At 41.5% G+C, this 21234-nt stretch overlaps 1 protein-coding gene across 4 annotated transcripts in view; it reads right to left on the bottom strand.

The window, feature by feature from the left end:
- The window catches only part of PRLR (prolactin receptor), a 189839-nt gene that overhangs the window by 67231 nt on the left and 101374 nt on the right, over positions 1 to 21234 (bottom strand). The gene's annotated exons all lie outside the window — the stretch shown is intronic.

Here is a 21234-nt window from a genome sequence, read left to right as displayed (position 1 = left end):
TTAAAAAATTATATATCCTTTACCCAGATCTCCTAATTGTTAATATTTTGTGACATTTGGTCTATTCTTTTCTGTATACACAAGTGATTATTTTTACTGAATCATTTGAGAATAAGTCATTATGTCTCTTTACCCTTCAGTATTTCAGTATGTTTTCCTAAGAGCAGGGGCATTCTCTTACATAACTGTAATGTAATTAATTAAAATCAGAAAATTAATACTGATACTAACAGTACATGCATGCTCAGTTGTGTTTGACTCTTTGTGACCCCATGGACTGTAGCCTGCCAAACTCCTCTGTCCATGGAATTTTCCAGGCAAGAATATGTGAGTGTGTTGCCATTTCCTCCTCCAGGGGATCTTCCCAACCCAGGGATCGAATCTGCATCCCCTGTGTCTCCTGCATTGGCAGGCATATTCTCTACCAAATAGTAAAAATCACTGATATAGTACCATTACCTAATCTACAGATCTTTGTCATACGTTGTCAGTTATCCTAATTGGGATTCGATTTTGCAAATCTGGCCCTGGAGATCCTAAATGAAATTTATTGACATATCCTGTCATAGACATAACTGAACTGGGAACCTGGCCACTCCAACTCAAAGCTCAAGTTGGATTCTTTCTTATGGGTTCATATGAGCATTGGCAGAAGCCTGCTTTTCGAAATGTGAATAATTTTTGGTTGTAACCATGTTGTTCCCCGGGCTATTGGGTGTGGGCTTCTATCAGCTGGGCTGTGGCCATCCAGAATCGTGATTCCTATCTCATTCCTTCCAGTATATCTGGCTCTAGATTTTGTCTAAGATGTTTTAAACTCTGGGAACTAATTGGCCGGGCTTCATGAGGCATAAAGTGACAATTGCTAATAGAGCGGATCTGAGGGGCTTCCCTGGTGGTCCAGTGGCTAAGACTCTGTGTTCCCCAAATCAGGGGGCCTTGGTTCAATTCCTGGGTGTGGAACTAGATCTCACATGCTGCAGTTAAGACCCAGTGTGGTCAAACAGATAAATAAAAATAAATATTAAAAATAGTATAGATCTGATTTAGGAAAAAAGATTTCAGGACTTGAATACAAAATAGGCTGCTAAATGCATATAGATAACCAAGCCCCTTCCCAGGTGGCACAGTGGTAAAGAATCCATTTTCCAATGCAGGAGATGCAGGAGACTCAGGTTCGATCCCCAGGATTGGGAAGATCCCCTACTTCAGTATTCTTGCCTGGAGAATTCCGTGGACAGAGGAGCCTAGTGGGCTACAGTCCATGCAGTCACAAAGAGTCAGACATAACTGAGCGCATGTGTATGCCTGTGCTCACACACACACACACACACACACACACACACATGAACAATTCCTAATTTAGTGCTCAATTTTCTCTTGCACACCCCATGCAAAAACAATCTAACCAGAGTAGCAGAATAAATAATACTTAAAAATAATTTCTATGTCTTCAAAATCCAGACTTCTGGGGATTATTGTTTGAAGAATCCAGTGTTGAGTATTCTCCATGTTGACTTAACCCCTGGAGGAGGAATTAGACAGTCAGTAGCTGTGGGTTCCTACCAGCAGCTTTATGCATCTTGAGTTTCTCTCAGATACCCTACTCTCTCAACATCATCGCTACTGGCCTAATGAATGGACAGACCAGACATCCTTTTTTTTAAAACATTTAAATTGAAGTGTAGTTGATTTACAATGTTATTTAGTTTCATGTGTACAGCAAAGTGAATCAGTTATACACACATTGTTGTTTAGTCACTGAGTCGTGTCTAACTCTTTAGCAACCCTATGGACTGTAGCCTGCCAAGTTCCTCTGTCCATGGGGTTTCCCAGGCAAGAATACTAGAGTGGGTAGCCATTCCCTACTCATAGGATTTTCCTGACTCAGGGATAGACATCACGTCTCCTGCATTGGCAGGCGGGTTCTTTATCACTGAGCCACCAGGGAAGCCCCATACATATATTACACCCACTCTTTTTTACTTTCTTTTTCCATATAGGCCTTTACAGAGTATTGAGTAGCATTCTGTCTGCTATACAGTAGGTCCTTATTAGTTATCTGTTTTATATATATTATTAGTGTATATATGTCAGTCCCAATCTTCCAATTTATCCCTCCCTCCTACTTACCCCCTGGTAACTGTAAACTGAAGCACATCAGACAAAGGCAGATATCATATGATATCACTTACATGTGGAATATAAATAGATACAAATGAACTTATCTATTAAACAGAAATAGAGGAACAGACAGAGAATCCAGACATCTTTGCAATAAAAGCCTATGATGTGATGAGGCCATCTGAGCATAAAATGGCCAGTCCCAACGCATCTGCAAACGAGTGCTCATCATGTAACTGTCCGGGGCAGCTTTCTCAGAAGCCGTCCATTTTTCTCCATAGGATACAGTGATACTGAATTTTTCATTTTAAAACTATGGACATTCTAGAGTGTATTTTTGATTTTGGGAATGATTCCAAGACTTAAAGCCCTCTCCTTGATAATGTTGTAACTCTGCTTAGAACAACTGCTGCTCTACTCTGTTACCTCCCAAATTAAATCAAAACTCTTTTTACCCTTTGGTGGGAAGCTCTGAGGGGTCAGCAGGGGCTGGGGAGGGTGCAGGAGTGGAGCCCAGGAGGGCTGCACTGGGGGGTGGAAATCTGGGGCAAGAGAATATAAAGGATATTGTAGTCTTTTCACTCACTTTTGCATTTCAACAATCACTGATTGAGTAATAGGTCTTGGGCTCACTTCATTTATTCATCTATTTATTCATTCAGAATGAAAAAATGCCTGGCACACCATTTCCTGGAGAAGGGTATGGCAACCCACTCCAGTATTCTTGCCTGAAAAATCTCATGGACAGAGGAGCTTAGTGGACTACAGTCCATAGAGTTGCACAGAGTCAGACATGACTGAAGCGACTTAGCATGCATGCACACACACCATTTAGCCTTTGTCACTCTTCGCCCTCATGCCCACACCTCCTCCTGCTTCTGCTCCCTGTGGGCTGGCTCCTCTCTTGTGACTCTTGTCATTCAGCTCTGTTTGGTTCCCACCCACAGCAGGCAGAGAATGGGAGAAGAACACATCAGGGTACCTATCTCCCAACACTCCTGCCTTCTTCCTAGCCTGGTTCCAGCAGTGTCTCTGTCTCTGTGGTCACAGTTCCAGGTGGACATCCCCTTTTCATGGTTCGATGTCTCAATGGGTCCTGGAAAGACCTCTCCCTGCCCATTCCCCTCGAGGCAGAGGCTGGTGACAAATTCCCTTATCAGTTTTCTCAACTCTGCCCACTAGTATGTAAATTATAACATTCTATTATGTCATCTTTTTCCTTTCTGACCCTGACTGCTACAGCCCTTGAATATATGCTGAATTGTTTTCTGATTATTTTGGACAGACTGAAAAGATTAAAGTTTTGTGAACAGTGTTCAACACTAGGCTTCACCAGTGCAGGATGGGGAGGCATGACTTAACAGAAGCTCCTGGGGTGGAAATCTCAGAGATTTAGTCCTTTATAGGCTCCAGTATTGTGTGTCAAAGACTGACCTGATCTCTGACCACATAATTGGAAGTACGGTGACCAGAAGAAAGGTGATAGTGCCACTTAATTCTGTCTCCATTTACAGTTCTAGGCTCAGTTCTGGGCTTCCCACCTTAAGAGGAGACATGTTGCTGCTGCTGCTGCTAAGTCGCTTCAGTCGTGTCCGACTCTGTGCGACCCCATAGATGGCAGCCCACCAGGCTCCCCTATCCCTGGGATTCTCTAGGCAAGAATACTGGAGTGGGTTGCCATTTCCTTCTCCAATGCATGAAAGTGAAAAGTGAAAGTGAAGTCGCTCAGTCGTGTCCGACTCTTAGCGACCCCATGGACGGCAGCCTACCAGGCTCCTCCATCCATGGGATTTTCCAGGCAAGAGTACTGGAGTGGGGTGCCATTGCCTTCTCCAGGAGACATGTTAGTTGACTCTAAGTGCTTGAAGTCTGTCATATAGAGCAGTAGTTGAACAATTTTTATTTAAGGACCAAATAGTAAGTATTTTTGGCCTAGATGGCCATACATTCTCTGTTACAACTGCTTTATTGTGCAAAAGCAGTTGTGGACAATATGTGAATGAATAGGCTTGACTGTATAAAAATAAAACTTTGTTTACAAAAATAAATGGTGGGCTGAATTTGACCTGTCATCATTATTCTGCTGACTTCTGATATGAAAGGAACTATTAGATTTATTCTGGTTGTTTCCAGAAGTCAGGAGTTAGATCAATGTGTAAAAATTGTAGGGGGGTAGATTTGTGCCATGAAATAAAAAGATGCTTGCTCCTTTGAAGGAAAGTTATGACAAACCTAGACAGCATATTAAAAAGCAAAGATATCACATTGCCAACAAAGGTCTGTCTAGTCAAAGCTATGGTTTTTCCAGTAGTCATTTACAGGTGTGAGAGTTGGACCATAAAGAAGGCAGATCATCAAAGAATTGATGCTTTCAAGTTATGGTGCTTTAAAAGACTCTTGAGAGTCCCTTGGACTGCAAGGAGATCAAACCAGTCAGCCCTAAAGGAATCAATCCTGAATATTCATTGGAAGGATTCATGCTGAAGCTGAAGCTCTAAAACTTTGGCACCTGATGTGAAGAGCTAAGTCATTGGAAAAGACCCTGATGCTGGGAAAAATTGAAAGCGAAGGAGGAGAGGGCAGAGGAGGATGAGATGGTTAGAAGGCATCACCGACTCAATGGACATGAGTTTGAGTAAACTCTGGGAGATAGTGAAGGACAGGGAAGCCTAGCATGCTGCAGTCCATGGGGCTGCAAAGAGTCAGACATGACTGAGCAACTGAGCAACAACAGATTTGTGCTAGTTTTCAAGAAGCTCTTTCTAAAGGTGATGACTGTTCCCAAATAGGGTGAGCTGGCTCAAGAGGTGGTAGGTTTCTTGTCACTGAAAGTATTCAAAGGAGAAGCTGAGTGTCAGAATAATTTTCTGCAAAGCACTGAGAGTAACTCAGATGATGTGGGTGGTATAAATACCTCATATATATGTATACTCAGCATAGTACCACACACAGTAAGTCTTCTAGATTTTATATTCTTGAGAAGAGAGGCTGTGTCATATGTATCTCCATATTCTGCCCACTCCTGAAAGCCTAGGATACTACTTTAAAACACGTTGGGTGTGACCAACACATGTTTTGTCAACCTGGCTCTTTAAAGAAAATCTGGCTGACAGATGAATTAAACTAATTTGTCTTTAGTACAGTCATCAGTATTAGTCATGTCAAATTAGTTCAATTACCTCTAATAAGCTTCAACATTCAGGATTTTCACTGAAAAGAGCAGGCATAGCAGTCAACATTTATCAAGTTCTGAAAATATGCCAGCTACTGCGCTAAGAGCTTTATATGCATTACCTTGTTTAATTCTCCCCAAACCAATGAGGTAGAGATATCATCATCCCATTTTATTGATGAAGAAACTGAAATCCAGAGAGGCCTCAAAGATGGTAAGTGGCATAACCAAAAATCAAGCTGAGATGATGTCAAAGGCTGTGGTCCAACCACAAGGCTATCCTGCTTCTCATTCATTCTTTAAGTATTCAGCAAACACTGATTGGCTGCCTGCTGTTTGCCAAGCACTTTAGATGCTGAAGACAGAGCTGCGATTATAAACAGATCAAATCCAGGTGACAAAGGAACTTATATTCTGGAGTATAAAGGGGATGGATGTATCATTGACAAAGGAGAAGATGTTAAATGATAATTCATCATAAGACACAGAGATTCAACAGATAATATTTCTGTCCATATCAGAGCTTCGGGTATAGCCCTAACTGATGAATTTATCCAAGCTCTTTTTTTTTTTTTACTGACATTGGCTGAAGTTTAGTCTTTTTGTCAAATTCTCAGATACTTTCAGATTTTCAGAAAGAAGTTTCAAGCATTTTGGCAACTTGATAGAGATCACTATGACAATTTGTAGATCTGTGAATGAAGCCCTGGAAGGGAAAATAACCCCATAAAGCACTCAGGAATCACTCTTCCAGGGTAGGTTGAATCTGAGCATCATCAATCTGGGAGACCAGAGGCAACTGATGAAAAGAGGTAGAAAAAGCCAGTTTGGTTAACATAGAAATAATAATAATAAAATAACCCTTGGCAACATTTTTTCCCTTTCCTGAAACACAGAAATATAAAGAGCCTAAAATTCTAATTCTCAGTTCTCAGTATAAAAAACAATCAGTATTAATAACAAATGCTACAATGTGGAGAGAACCTGAACCCATATAGCAGTCCCCAGTGTTTTTGGCATCAGGAGTGGAAGATAAATTTTCGATGGACAAGGGTGTTGCAGAGAGATGGTTTTGGAATGATTCAAGGACATTACATTTATTGTGCAGTTTATTTATTTTATTATTACATCAGCTCCACCTCCAATCATCAGGCATTAGATCCTGGAGGTTGGGGAGTCCAGCATACGGAGAGGAAAACACACCAATTTGGGTCAAGGGGATGGGCCTTGTTTAGAAGGAGGAGAACTACTGAGATGCCCAGGAGTGGACCCTACCAAAGGGAAATTCCAAAACCTTGACTTAGGTTGATAATGGAAAGAGAGAGAGAGAGCAAGAGTGCTACGGTTCACACAGCGCAAAGCCAAATTGTCAGGTCCAACTGACAAGTGCTGGCTGGAATGGGAGACAGAGCCCAAAGGCCAGGGGCTGAATAAACACAAGTTCAGAGGAGGAAGTGAAAGAATGTAGCACTTTGTGTCTTTCTGGATGCTAAACACAAGGGGTGGGCATGGATAGCCTAGTTAAAAGAATAGGATAAGAACTGACAAACAGTAGTAATACTTCTGCAATTGCAAAATTCCTTTTGTTAGTAGACTGCAGTGATTTTCAGATTGGTGAGTCCTTACAGTGTCAGCATAATCTTGCTTAGAAAATGGCTAGAAAGCAGAGGACGACAATAATGACTTAACATTTATTGACTGCCAGACACAGCTTTTCAGCACTTTAATGCATTGTCTCATTCAATCTTTACAAGTGCATTTTGATAACCACGCTCCTTAATAGACACCTACTTAAAAACTGATTAAAAACATAAACACGTTTGGAGGAAATGATAAAATGTCCTCAGAAACAAGTACTAGTCATTTATTAATTCATTTGTTTCCTAGACTATTTCTTCAGCCACCAGCAATCAAGTACCTAATACATGCTGGGTATTTAGGGTCTGTGCATGAGTGATTTCACTGATTTCCCTCATTGTTCAACAGAGGGGCAGTAGAGAGGGCAAGGGACTGTGAGTGACAAAACACGGGTTCTGCTTTAGCCCTGCCTCTAATGGTTCCTGCGGTCCGTGGAAAGATCAGTTTTCTTCTCTGTTTAATGTATTCCAGTGTAAAACGAGGAGTTGGGACTACATGATGCTTGAGGTCTTTTCGAATTTAATGTGAAAGTCTTCAGGCCTTTACAATACATTGCGATTTATAATGAACATTCATTTATATTCTATCATAATACCCTTCCTACCCCATCAGCTAAATAAGAATATTTACAGCTTCAGAGAAATTTGCCAGGGCTCAAAGCAAGTTCCTTTGCTCTTTCCACTAGAAGTCTCTGTCTTCTGCTTTGAGTTCATGCTTAGATTCCAAAAGAATCATAAGAGAGTTGGGTGCAGATATCAGAGGAGAGGAAGAGATATAGTAGACACAGAAGATGAGGAAAAGTTGTGAGTAGGAAGATGTGCCAATACTCAGGGGTTTTGTGTGTTTTTTGGGAAACCATTTAGGGCTGCTATGATCATTGATGTAACTGGAGAAAATTACATAGCGGTAGATTCAAATTCCCAAATCACTGCTCTCTGTGGATGGTGACTGCAGCCATGAAATTAAAAGATGCTTGTTCCTTGGAAGGAAAGTTATGACAAATCTAGATAGTGCATTAAAAAGCAAAGACATCACTTTGCCTACAAAGGTCTGTCTAGTCAAAGCTATGGTTTTTCTAGAAGTCATGTACGGATGTGAGAGTTGGATCAGAAAGGTTGAGCAATGAAGAATTAATGCTTTTGAACTTTGCTGTTGAAGAAGACTCTTGAGAGTCCCTTGGAAAGTAAGGAGATCAAACCAGTCAATCCTAAAGGAAATCAGTCCTGAATATTCATTGGAAAGACTGATGCTGAAGCTCCAATACTTTGATTACCAGATGTGAAGAGCAGACCCTGATGCTGGGAAAGATTGAAGGCAAAAGGAGAAAAGGGTGGCAGAGGATGAGATGGTTAAATATCATCACCGACTCAAGGGGCATGAGTTTGAGCAAACTCTGGGAGATAGTGGAGGACAGAGGAGCCTAGCATGCTATAGTCCATGGGCATGCCCATGGGGTCGCAAAGTCTGATATGGCTTAGCAACTGAACGACAGATTCAAGTTCAATAATAGGATAGTGAAGTGTCTCCCTGGATATTCCACTTGTCCATTATTGAGCAGAACCATAATGAATGGGCCACATTATAAGGCAGAAGCCCTGGACTAAAACGAATGCATTCTAAATAATGACTATAATGCTCCAAAGATGAAATGAGCCCCTGTGATAGGAGACCAACTCCTCATCACTGTGGATGCTTAAGCAGAGACCATATGAAACTCTAGATGGGTTAATGGCTTGGATCAGTCCCAGAAAATGAGTAAAGGAACTTCCAACTATGCTATGGTTCTGGAGACTGAAGTCTTGCCATTGAAGCTGTAGTCTATCATCCCTGGCTTCCCTGGTGGCTCAGCTGGTGAAGAATCCGACTGCAATATGGGAGACCTGGCTTTGACCTCTGGGTTGGGAAGATCCCCTGGAAAAGGGGATGGCTACCCACTCCAGTATCTGGCCTAGAGAATTCCATGGTCTGAATCTGCAAAGAGTTAGATACAACTGAGCAATTTTCACTTCACTGTCATCCCTTCTCCAGACTTTAGATATTCCTGCAATCATCTTTTGGGAATATTTAAAGACCTTTCCCAGCTACTCATATTTAGGACAAGTTCCTCAATTCATTTCTTTCGAAGAGGTTCCCTGTATGGACCCTTGGCAGGATATCCACCCTGACCTCCTTGTCTTGATGTTTCCAACCTCCTATTCTTGAAAAATATCCATGATTAGGGCTTCTCCGGAGGTCAGAGTTAAAACCAAACCCCACTGTGTTGAACCAACACATTGAAACTCTCACTTAAGTTCAGTTCAGTCGCTCAGTCATGTCTGACTCTTTGCGACCCCATGGACTGCAGCACGCCAGGCTTCCCTGTCCATCGTTGACGCTCAGAGCTTACTCAGACTCAGTCCATCGAGTTAGTGATGCCATCCAACCATCTCATCCTCTGTTATCCCCTTCTCCTCCTGCCTTCAATCCTTCCCAGCATCAGGGTCTTTTCTAATGAGTCACTTCTTTGCATCAGGTGATCAAAGTATTGGAGTTTCAGCTTCAGCATCAGTCCTTCCAATGAATATTCAGGACTGATTCCCTTTAGGATGGATTGGTTGGATATCCTTGCAGTCCAAGGGACTCTCAAGAATCTTTTCCAAGACCACAGTTCAAAAGTATCAATTATTTTTATAGTCCAACTCTCACATACATATATGACTGCTGGAAAAACTGTAGCTTTAACTAGACAGACATTTGTTGGCAAAGTAATGTTTCTGCTTTTTAATATGCTGTCTAGGTTGGTAATAGATTTTCTTCCAATGAGCAAGTGTCTTCAGTCACCTTCTGCAGTGATTTTGGAGCCCAAGAAAATAAAGTCTGCCACTGTTGCCATTGTTTCCCTATCTATTTGCCATGAAGTGATGGGACTGGATACCAAGATCTTAGTTTTCTGAATGTTGAGTTTTAAGCCAACTTTTTCATTCTTTTCTTTCACTTTCATCAAGAGGCTCTTTAGTTCTTTGCTTTCTGCCATAAGGGTGGTATCATCTGCATATCTGAAGTTATTGATATTTCTCCTGGAAATCTTAGTTCCACCTTGTGCTTCATCCAGCCTGGCATTTTTGCATGATGTACTCTGCATTTAAGTTAAATAAGCAGGGTGACAATATGGAGCCTTGACATACTTCTGTCCCAATTTGGAATCAGTCTGTTGTTCCATGTCCAGTTCTAATTGTTGCTTCCTGACCTGCATACAGATTTCTCAGGAGGCAGGTCAGGTGGTCTGGTATTCCCATCTCTTTCAGAATTTTCCATAGTTTGTTGTGATCTACACAGTCAAAGGTTTTGATGTAGTCAATAAAGCAGAAATAGATGTTTTTTCTGGAACTCTCTTGCTTTTGTCATGATCCAATGGATGTTGGCAATTTGATCTCTGGTTCCTCTGCCTTTCCTAAATCCAGCTTGAACATCTGGAAGTTCATGTTTCACATACTGTTGAAGCCTGTCTTGGATAATTTTGAGCATTACTTTGCTAGCATGTGAGATGAGTGCAACTGGGTGGTAGTTTGAAGATTTTTTGGCATTGCCTTTTTTTGAGATAGGAATGAAAACTGACCTTTTCCAGTTCTGTGGTCATTGCTGAGTTTTCCAAATTTGCTGGCATAATGAGTGCAGCACTTTAACAGATTCATCTTTTAGGATTTGAAATAGCTCAACTCAGTTCCATCACCTCCACTAGCTTTGTCCATAGTGATGCTTCCTAAGGCCTTTGACTTTGCGTTCCAGGATGTCTGGCTCTAGGTGAGTGATCATACCATCATGGTTATCTGGTCATAAAGATCTGTTTGTATAGTTCTTCTGTGTACTCTTGCCACCTCTTAATATCTTCTGCTTCTGTTAGGTCCATATCATTTCTGTCCTTTATTGTGCCCATCTGTGCATGAAATGTTCCCTTGGTACTCTAATTTTCTTGAGGAGATCTCTAGTCTTTCCCATTCTGTTGTTTTCCTCTATTTGTTTGCATTGATCACTGAGGAAGGCTTTCTTATCTCTCCTTGCTGTTCTTTGGAACTCTGCATTGAAACTCTAGTCCATTGACTAACAGGGTGACCCTTGCATTTGTCTAGTGCCCTTATTGCCCAAGCTATTTTCCATCTGCCAGTTGTATCAGAAACAGAAAGTCAATTTGTATCCTGAAGGTAATCACTTTCTCAAGAGACGGTTCATGAAGTCCCTGCAACACTGTGAAAAGTGAGAATTTTTATGACTGTTATAACATGCCCCAGGTCACAGGACAGCAGAGCCATACCTAACCAAGTTTCTTTTAAATCCTTTCAGGAATAAGTGTAGAGTAAATAAAGAGACCCTGATGCTGGGAAAGATAGAATGAAAAAGAAGAGGGCTGCTGCTGATGAGATGGATAGATGGCATCACCGACTTAACGGACATGAACATAAGCAGACTGAGAGATAGTGGAGGACAGGGAAGCGTGGCATGGTGCTTCAGTCCACAGGGTCACAAAGAGTCGGACACGACTTAGCAAGTGAACAACAACAAAAATAAAGAGAACTATCGACAGTTTACAAAGAACCAAAGTCCAGATTGTCTTGATAGACTAGCAGGGAAGGGCAGAGTTTAGAGCTGGACTTTATAAGCCTGACAGCACCAAATTACAATCGCCGAAAAATAGGCTGATCTAGTCCGATGAATAGCCATGGCCCAAATGTGAGTCTGCATAAATCTACCAGTGGTCATCTTGACTGGGGCAACCATGGGTTGAAAGAGGTAGCCACCAGCAGTGGACCTGAACCAAAGGACTTTCTGCTTTTTTTAGCTCAGAGACCACACGTGTAAATCCACCCTTCTAGAAAAGCTTGTAGCATCTACAAGCCAGGGTTACAGTCCTAATTAAAAGGACAATTAAAAAAAAATCTTCCAATGGTGAAAAGGTCTTAGCCAGAATTCTCAAGAAATTGATTTAGAAAATAATCCCCAATTGATTGCAACATAAGAACATTCTTAAAATGTTACCTTTGTCCTGATGTCTAAACCCCCATGAATTGGTTTAAAAAAGGTTCTTTATGCATTTGAAGCCACTAATACTATAAGTGGGGAAAGAACACACTCTTTTAATTAAAAGAGCAGATTGCTATAATTGTGGTAATCTGAACTGAGAACATCTTTTTAACCAGAAATATGAGAGAATAAATATTTCCTAGAGTTAGAATCCAAAACTTGGGATTATTTAGGATTAGTATCCCAAACTGTTCTTATTTCTCACTGTGTAATCAGGAAGGCTGTTCAGAAGGGAATGTTAGAAGGAAAGTCTGTTTTAGGTTTCTAGCTAGTTGGGGATCATCTAAATATCATTTGTTTCTGACCCTTGAACTATCTTCCCCTGGACTCCTGGGGCAACACAGATAATAACCCTCATGGAGCTGTAAATGCATCAATGCTGTGTCAATGCTGACACTTGTGCTTTGCAGTCTAGTTGTTTGCTTGACTATCAGATATTGCCCTTTTTAGGTAGTTGAACTTGACAGAATGATAAACTGTGCTCTGTTTACTCTTTAGCTCTCAAGGCTAATTTAAAAGTGCTGCTGGTGGGTGAGTGGTGATGGCAATGGAAACACCTTAAACCATTAAGTTGACAACTGGAATATTAACACAGGCATGAGAGACTACTAATTCCCCAGCTAATGGAAATGAGTCAGTTACCGTCTTTAACCCAAGTATCACGTGCAATGTTCTTTTAATTCCCATAAACCACAGGGTCTGGTTCCCCTGAGTTGAGAGGATGTAGATCTTGCCAGATGGTATGCCTTACTTTGAGGTCCTTTAAGCCCTATGTTTGTTCTATCAGCTTCGTTTTAGTCTTTCACTGCTCATTTCTCCCCATGGGTTTTGGTCACATTATTTTCCAAAGTGGCCCAATTGCATTCATTATTCATTTTTATTAAAACAAATGTGTATGTTGTTATAGCTGACTTCCAGTTGTCAGCATATTGGCTAGCACGATTCATTGCACATAAGCACCCTGGTGTAATGGACATGTAACGAATCTGAATCAGACCGAAAGGTATATAAAAGTGACTTGTGCCATTTTTAAATCAACTGACCTTGAGGAAGATATATTTACACTTCCTTAAATCTCAATTTCTTCATCTGCAAAGTGGGAATACCATTCACTACCTTTTTAGATTGCCGTGAAGATTCCATGCACAGTGTCCAGGAAATAGCAAGTAGTGAATAAGTGCTAGCAATATTCATGGTTAACAGTTTCCTATGTGCCAGGAATCATGGGAATCCTCAAAGCATCCTGAGAACTAAGAACCATTATTATCTTCACTTTGCTGATGAGAACAAGAAAGATAGATTAAATACCTGCCCAACATCACAAAGATATGAAATGGCCATGCCTAGATTCCAGAGCCTGCAGTCTGGCCACTACTCCCCATGTAAGAAGAGTTTTGACACCTTGAGAAAGAACTGCTTGAATATGAATCCCAGGCAAACTTCCAGATCTGTGGAACCTTATTTGCTGCCTCTTGCTCCTCCTTCCTCTGCTTCCTCATTCACACCTGAGTCAGAAGCAGAGAAAAGACAAAAACTAGTACAATAGGACAGTACAACCAGTAGATTCCTGGCAGACCAGCTATGGAGCTTGGCCTCAGACTCAGCTGTGCACTTGTTGGCTGAACACAAAGGCAGGTGCTGTATTTCATGTGGATGAAGTAAAGAGATTTCAAGCATTCTAAAATTATTTCATTAGAAGGGATGAGTGAACACTTCTCTATACAGATCCACTCTACTGAGATAACTGAAAAGCACAAATACAAATATCATGACCTTATTATGCAAATATCATCAGGTTATCTTGCAGACATCTACTTGCCACAAACCTGAATATAAATCATTTTTTTGCTATCAAAACTAAATCTTAAATCCCTTAGTAACCTCATCTCTTAAATCTAACATATTAAGATCAGGAGCTATTTTATTAACTCCTACCTTCAGCAAAAAAGCTGTTCAACTCACATCGTTGAGACTGTAGCAATTTGCTGTTGTAAGTAAAACACAAGTGTGTTGTCCATCAACTGATAAGTGGACAAGTAAAATGTGGTATATCATCTCCAATGGAATCCTATTCAACAACAAAAAGGAATGAAGTACTGTCATATGCTATGACTTGGACAAACCTCAAAATCAATATCATGAGTGAGAGAAGCCAGTCTTGAAAGGCCACATATAGCATGATTCCATTTATATGAACTGTCCAGAAAAAGCCAATCCACAGAAACTGAAAATAGATTAGTGGTTGCCAGGGGCAGGGGTAGGGAAAAAAGGGAAAAGGGGAATGACTGCTAATGTGTACTAAGTTCCTTCTGTGGTTGATGAAAGGTTTTAAAACTAGGTTGTAATGAGGGTTGCATAACTGTAAATATACTGAAAACCACTAAGTTGTAGGCTTTAAAGGGATAAACTTGATGGCACATAAGTTATATAATAAAAATATTTAAAAGAAATGTTAGTGTGCAATTTCCCCTACTTACTTGCAAAACTAATAGCTATCCTTTCATGTTCATCAACCTCCATTATTATGACACTCTTTTTGAGTAAACAGTGACGAACATGAAAGCATTTATCCCCTTCCTCCTCTCCCCACTCCCAACCAAGAGCCTTGATAATTAATCTTGTCCTTACTTTTAACTTGTCTGTCAACTATCTGACGGCTAGGAAGTCGGAGTTCTAGATATAACTGGCTCTCTAAGTTAAACTTTCAGGCTAAACCTTCAAATCTGGCTCTACTTTTGGTCCCTTCCCCATGTTCTCTTCCTTTCTCTTAACTTCACTTCCAAGGACCCAGTGTTCCAAATCACTGGTGACCTGAAACAGGGCCTCCAGACTGCAAAAGGAACAGAGCCAATTGTTAATGAATACAAAGCCCTATAGCCAGAAACTGGTAGGGGAAAAAAATAGATGGTGCCTCATCTTTTTGGATGTTGGTGGTGGAAATGTAAGCAGCTTTTATGTCAATACATGTGTGTTACAACAATAGTTAGATGAGACCTGGGATGCCAATTAAGAGAACTCCAAACAATTGTGAGTGGCACTTAGGCATCAAGAGAAAAATGTTCTCTCCTTAGTGTTCTTGATTTGCACCACTGGCCATACAAACTGGTTTCCCAGGTGGTGTTAGTGGTAAAGAACCTGCTTGCCAATGCAGGAGATGTTAAGAGGTGCAGGTTCATACCCTGGGTCAGGAAGATCCCCTGGAGGAGGGCATGGCAACTCACTCCAGTACTCTTGCCTGGAGAATCCCCATGGACAGACGAGCCAGGCAGGCTACAGTCCATTGGGCTGCAAAGAATCAGACATGACCAGAGCAACTTAATGCATGCACTGTACAAACCACAAAGGTGATGGCAAATTGTATCCTCTGGATAGGAATCCTAGTCCAGTTTCTAAATAGTGAGAGTCCTGTTCTCCACTGAGCTTTCCTGTCAGGAGATGAGCCATGTGGATTCATGCAGCTCTGACAAAGCCCTTCCTTTCCATTCCAGGCCTCTAGTCCAGTGACGTCAGGGAGGATTTCCACAAAGGTCAAGGGATTAACCATGCCAAATGTGGAACTGGGGCTCAAGACAGGAGGAGGCCCTGAAATCTGGAAATATTCCAGTATCTGGGCCAAATCCACTCCCTCTATCATTCAGAGATCATTACATCATAAAATGATGTCTTGGTCATTTTACCCACTGCGAATTTTTTTCCCCTTTGAAACATATTTCCCTTTTCTTTTCTTCCTGTTCCCTCACCTTCTATTCTCTGTCAGTAACAGTTATGGTTTAACTCCTTGACCTACCTCAGAGGCAGGTAAAATGTCAAGCAGTGGGGTGAGAGTGAGGGACAGATTCTGCAAACACATTTTCACTTTCCCATCGCTCCCAGAGAACCTGATCCTCACCCAGGGAGAGAGAGAAGAGAGCCTGTGGCACCAGAAATCTGCCAAGAAGGCCAGTGACTTACCCTAGGCAGGCTACAAGTCAGGTGAAGGTTGGACCTTTGCTTCAGCATGCAGAAGGCAGGGAACTTACTAGATTCACTGAGAGTTTCTGGTAGGGTTTATTCCTGGCTCTGACCTCCTCAGAGACCAGTCTGTGCAGCTCTGATGAGCACCAACCCGTTTGCTGATTACCCTTTGGCAAGCTGATTCAGGCAAATTAGTATTTGCCTTATGATATATAAGGCCCTTACTGCCTTTTGCCCTCACTGCAAAAAAAAAAGCAATAATTGGACAACTTGCTTGCAACAGTCATTGGGTTTGCTTCATTTGGCTTAATCTGGTTTACTGTTCACTTGCCACCAAATCAAAATGGCTAGATTCAAATCAGCTGTTGTTTCCCAGCAAAGCAGAGAGGATGAGCAAGGTGGAGGGGGAAGAACTGAGAGGGTAAGTGCGAGGGTGGCAAGGGCAAGCTACAGGAGGTGAGTCATGAATTCTGAGCAACCCTGCCCACTACAAGCTCCAGTCTGCCCTTCGATCATTGCCTTGTTGGCATCCCATCACTTGAGAGCATGTCACACATGCTTCTGAAGGGGCAAAGCACTGGCCATGGAGTCTGGGCTCACTTTTCAGACAGAAGTGGATTTTTAGCTCTAACATCGTGTAAAGTCAGGAGCCTGGTCACAACGTGCATGTGTGCATGCTAAGTTGCTTCAGTCATGTCTAATTCTTTGTCATCGCTTGGAGTATAGCCCACCAGACCCCTCTGTCCATGGGGTTCTCCAGACAAGAACACTGGAGTGGGTTGCTGCGCCCTCCACCAGGGGATCTTTCCGACCCAGGGATCGAACCTGAATCTCTTACATCTCCTGCATTGGCAGGTGGGTTCTTTACTTCTAGGGCCACCTGGGAAGCCCAGTCACAACATTAGATGCAAATGGAACCTTCTCACAATGTCATTTGTTTGGATGGTATACTGGGTTGAATCATGTCCCCTCAAAAGAGATGTTAAAGTCCCCCAGTACCTCAAAATGTGAACTGATTTGAAAACTGGGTCATGGGTGATGTGATTAGTTAATTACTTTGCACACGGGTAAGAAGCAGAGATGTACAAGGAAAACGACCTGCGATGACTGAGGCAGGGACAGAAGGGATGCAGTTATAAGCCAAGAGACACCAGGGCCTGCCAGTCCCCACTGGAAGTCAAGAAGAAACAAGGTAAGCATCTCCCCAGAGTCTCAGAGGGAGCAAGGCTCCAGGGAAATCTTTGTTCCCAACTTACAGCCTCCATAACTTGTGAGAAAATACATTTCTGTTCTTTTAAGCCAGCTGGTTGTGACACTTTGCCACAGAAGCCCTGAGAAAATAATCCAGATGGTTTGTATCCACGTGATCTGGTGTGCTCATTTAAACACCTTTTCTGTGACCAGTTCATACTTCTTTTCTGCACCCATATAAAGTCTGACTGCACTTTTGATCAGTGAAAATACTTGAAATGGACAGGATTTGGTCCCCTGGACAGATGGGGACCCAGCACATGTCCTGTTCTAGGTCAGCATCTCTGCCCCTTCCAGTGTGAAAGTTGCTATGTCCCATTAGAAGCCAGTGATGCTTTTCTGAGTTCACTGCTATGAGGTCTTGTTAATTTTTATTTAAAGGAGAGTTCTAGCCACTCGGATCAATTCAGTTGCTCAGTCGTGTCTGACTCTTTGCAACCCCATGAATTGCAGCACACCAGGCTTCTCTGTCCAACACCAACTCTCGGAGCTTGCTTAAACTCATGTCCCTTGAGTCAGTGATGCCATCTAACCATCTCATCCTCTGTCATCCCCTTTTCCTCCTGCCCTCAATCTTTCCCAGCATCAGGGTCTTTTCAAATGAGTCAGCTCTTTGCATCAGGTGGCCAAAGTATTGGAATTTCAGCTTCGACATCAGTCCTTCCAACGAACACCCAGGACTGATCTCCTTTAGAATGGACTGGTTGGATTTCCTTGCAGTCCAAGGGATTCCCAAGAGTCTTCTCCAACACCATAGTTAAAAAGCATCAATTCTTCTGTGCTCAGCTTTCTTTATAGCCCAACTCTCACATCCATACATGACCACTGGAAAAACTATAGCCTTGACTAGTTTGTTGGCAAAGTAATGTTTCTGCTTTTTAATATGCTGTCTAGGTTGGTCATAACTTTCCTTCCAAGGAGTAAGTGTCTTTTAATTTCATGGCTGCAATCACCATCTGCAGCGATTTTGGAGCCCAGAAAAATAGTCAGTATCATTATGAAGGTGAAAAGACCTGGGCCAAGTAAAGCTCAGGATTTTGTCCAAAAGCCCACAGTTGTTTACTAGCAAAGTGAGACTGGATTGATTCTTTTGACATATTGAAACACAATAGCATCAATGAAACACTACATAAGGTGTTTAAGTCTGAAGGGATGAGTATTGATTTTGGAAGTGTGTAGAAATACATACTGAGAAAAGGCTAATAATTCAACAAAATGCTGGTGATAAAACCAGATGTCACTCATGACTCCTTAATTTCCAGTACTCTCGCTTCTATATTCAATTCTGACAAATTTTACCTTCTAAATTTTATCTTTTAGGGAGTCTCCCTTGACCATGCCTTCTGCCCTCAACTCCTTGTTGGGTACCATGACTTTGAACCGCACTATCATCCTATACTTTGTCTACCATAACACTCACTACATTGTCTATTCATTTTATCTTTACTGGACCTATCTCCACCACTCCATAAGGATGAAGATCATGGCATCTATGTGACAAGGTACTGTTCAGCACTATGTGGTTACTCGGTAACTCACAGCCCAGACTTGGACTTGCAGAAAATGTCAATTTGCTGAGTAGGTAAGTAAGTAAGTGTTAGTCGCTCAGTCATGCCTGACTCTTTGCGACCCTATGGACTGCAGCCCACCAGGCTCCTCTGTCCATGAGATTTTCCAGGCAAGGATACTGGAGTGGGTTGCCATTTCCTTCTCCAACTGAGCTACAAGGGAAACCCCTATCAATTCGCTAAAGTTTAGTGTTTTCATTGGGTGTGTATGTGTTTCATTTGAGCGAGTTTTGGAAGCTTACACAAACTTATGGGAAATCTCTTCAGAAGTAAATAGGCTGTCAACAAAATCATACAGAGACACAGACATCTTTCACAGAGATTAGCATGTAGAGATTCAGGGGTGTGGCTGCTAGCCTAGGTTGAACTGAACATCACAAAATTTGGGCTTTCTGATATAGCTTTCCAGGTGAGTTCACACATGGCTGTACTAAGGATGTCTAGGAATTTAGTGGAAGTCACCCAGAAATCCAGGGAGGGGATGCTTAAGTTACACTGAATCCTTAGGAGGTGGGAAGAAAAGGGAAGTGACAATAGCTCTAATGGTGCCTCTTACAGCCAGATCAAGAGAGAAAATTGCAGAATCACCTGTTACATTGAGTCATGAGCATAATTGGGTAATTAGAGAAATAGTCTGGATTTCCAGTACAGGCATTCCTAAAAGAATTATTTACTCAATGCTTCTCAATGAAGCTTGAAAGGAAATCACGTAGAAACCTTCTTTACATTCTGATGCTAAGCAAGGAATAGCTGTAAAATTTGGCTCTAAAGCAAGTTCTAAATTCTTTGGAGCAAGATGTTGGCTTACTTGTGCAAATTAGGGATAGACAGTTTTAAGCCATGGGGTTTGTTATGGTGGTGCAGCTTCAGGATATTAAGTCACAAAGTTGGGTTAGGACAGGGTTTACGGCCCAGGCCGTCTGGTTTTGAATCTTGATGCCACCTTTTAACTGCTGTGTGATATCAAGTGAGTCACTTAACTTCTCTGTGTCTCAGTTGCCTTTCCTATAACCTGGAGTGATAATCATACCCACCATGTAGGGCTGTTGTGAGTGTTAAGTGTAATGCAATTCACATAGAGTGCTTAAAATAATGCCTGGGATGTAATTTCACTCAATAAATGTCAACTGTCCTCACTAGGTGCATTTTAACAGGGTTTCTGTAAACTGTTGGTTTGATCTCATAGAGCTAAAGATAATAGAATTTTTAAAAGATCACAAATGTAATGATTATTCAAACTGGTATATAAGACCAGGGATTGGCAAACTTCTTCTCTAAAGAAGCAGATAAATATTTTTGGCTTTGTGGGCAATGGGGTCTTTTCTGCAATGATAAAGTTCCTCTGTTGTATGAAAAGGACCATAGACAATACATAAGAGTAGGCACGACCGTGTTCTCAAAATACCTTATTTACAAAAACAAGACTAAATTTTTTTTTTAAAGAAACAGATGACAGGTGAGATCTGCCAATCCTTGATTTAGATAATTGTATACTGTTTTTGTCCAGACAGAGCCTTCTCTGTAAACAGCAAGTAAATATTCTGTTTTCTGCTTGAAATTCTTTTCCTTCCATTTACATGATTGGTTTAAACACTTTATGTACAGTACCTTTCTACAGGTTTCCCTGGTGGCTCAGAGGGTAAAGTGTCTGCCTGCAATGTAAGAGACCTGGGTTCGGTTTCTGGGTTGGGAAGAATCCCCTGGAGAAGGAAATGGTAACCCACTCCAGTACTCTTGCCTGGAAAATCCCATGGACAGAGAAACCTAGCAGGCTACAGTCCATGCGGTCGCAAAGAGTTGGACACAACTGAGCGACTTCACTTTCACTTTCACCCTTCTAAACACACTCACATTAACATACCATTTGTTTTCTTCATAGCACATGCTGTAAGTTTCTAATATGTGGCATATTTTTTAGTCTATTTATTTGTTTTCATTTTTTTTCATCCAATATAAACTTGAAGATGAAAGTGAGTGAAAGAAAATGTGTTAGCTGTATATGACTCTTTGTGACTCCATGGACTATAGCCCCTCCAGGCTCCTCCATCCGTGGAATTCTCTAGGTAAGAATAATGGAATGGGTTGCCATTCCCTTCTCCAGAGGATCTTCCTGACGAGGGATCGAACCTGGGTCTTCTGTACTGCAGGCATATTCTTTACTGTTTGAGCCACCGGGGAAGCCCACAGGGCCCTTTATTCCTAGTGCTTATAACAACAAACTTATCCACAGTAGCAAATCAATATTTGTTAAGTAAATAAATAAGAGAATTAGTGACCATAAAGAACTAAAACATTTTGACAGTTTAAATACACATAAATTAAGTGCTACTCTCAGTAAAACACCCTTATCATTCACTTCTCTCCAAGTAAACTGATCTATGTATCTACTTTAAATATTCCAGGTTTAAAATGGGGCTTTCTTCCCCAAATCCATGGGCCCAGTGATGATCTGATTCCAGCTTATCAGTTTAC

Source organism: Ovis canadensis, chromosome 16 (assembly GCF_042477335.2).
Source record: "Ovis canadensis isolate MfBH-ARS-UI-01 breed Bighorn chromosome 16, ARS-UI_OviCan_v2, whole genome shotgun sequence".
NCBI classification, from domain to species: domain Eukaryota; kingdom Metazoa; phylum Chordata; class Mammalia; order Artiodactyla; family Bovidae; genus Ovis; species Ovis canadensis.
The sequence above is the reverse complement of the archived record's forward strand: the minus strand, read 5'-3'. Positions and strand labels throughout refer to the sequence as shown.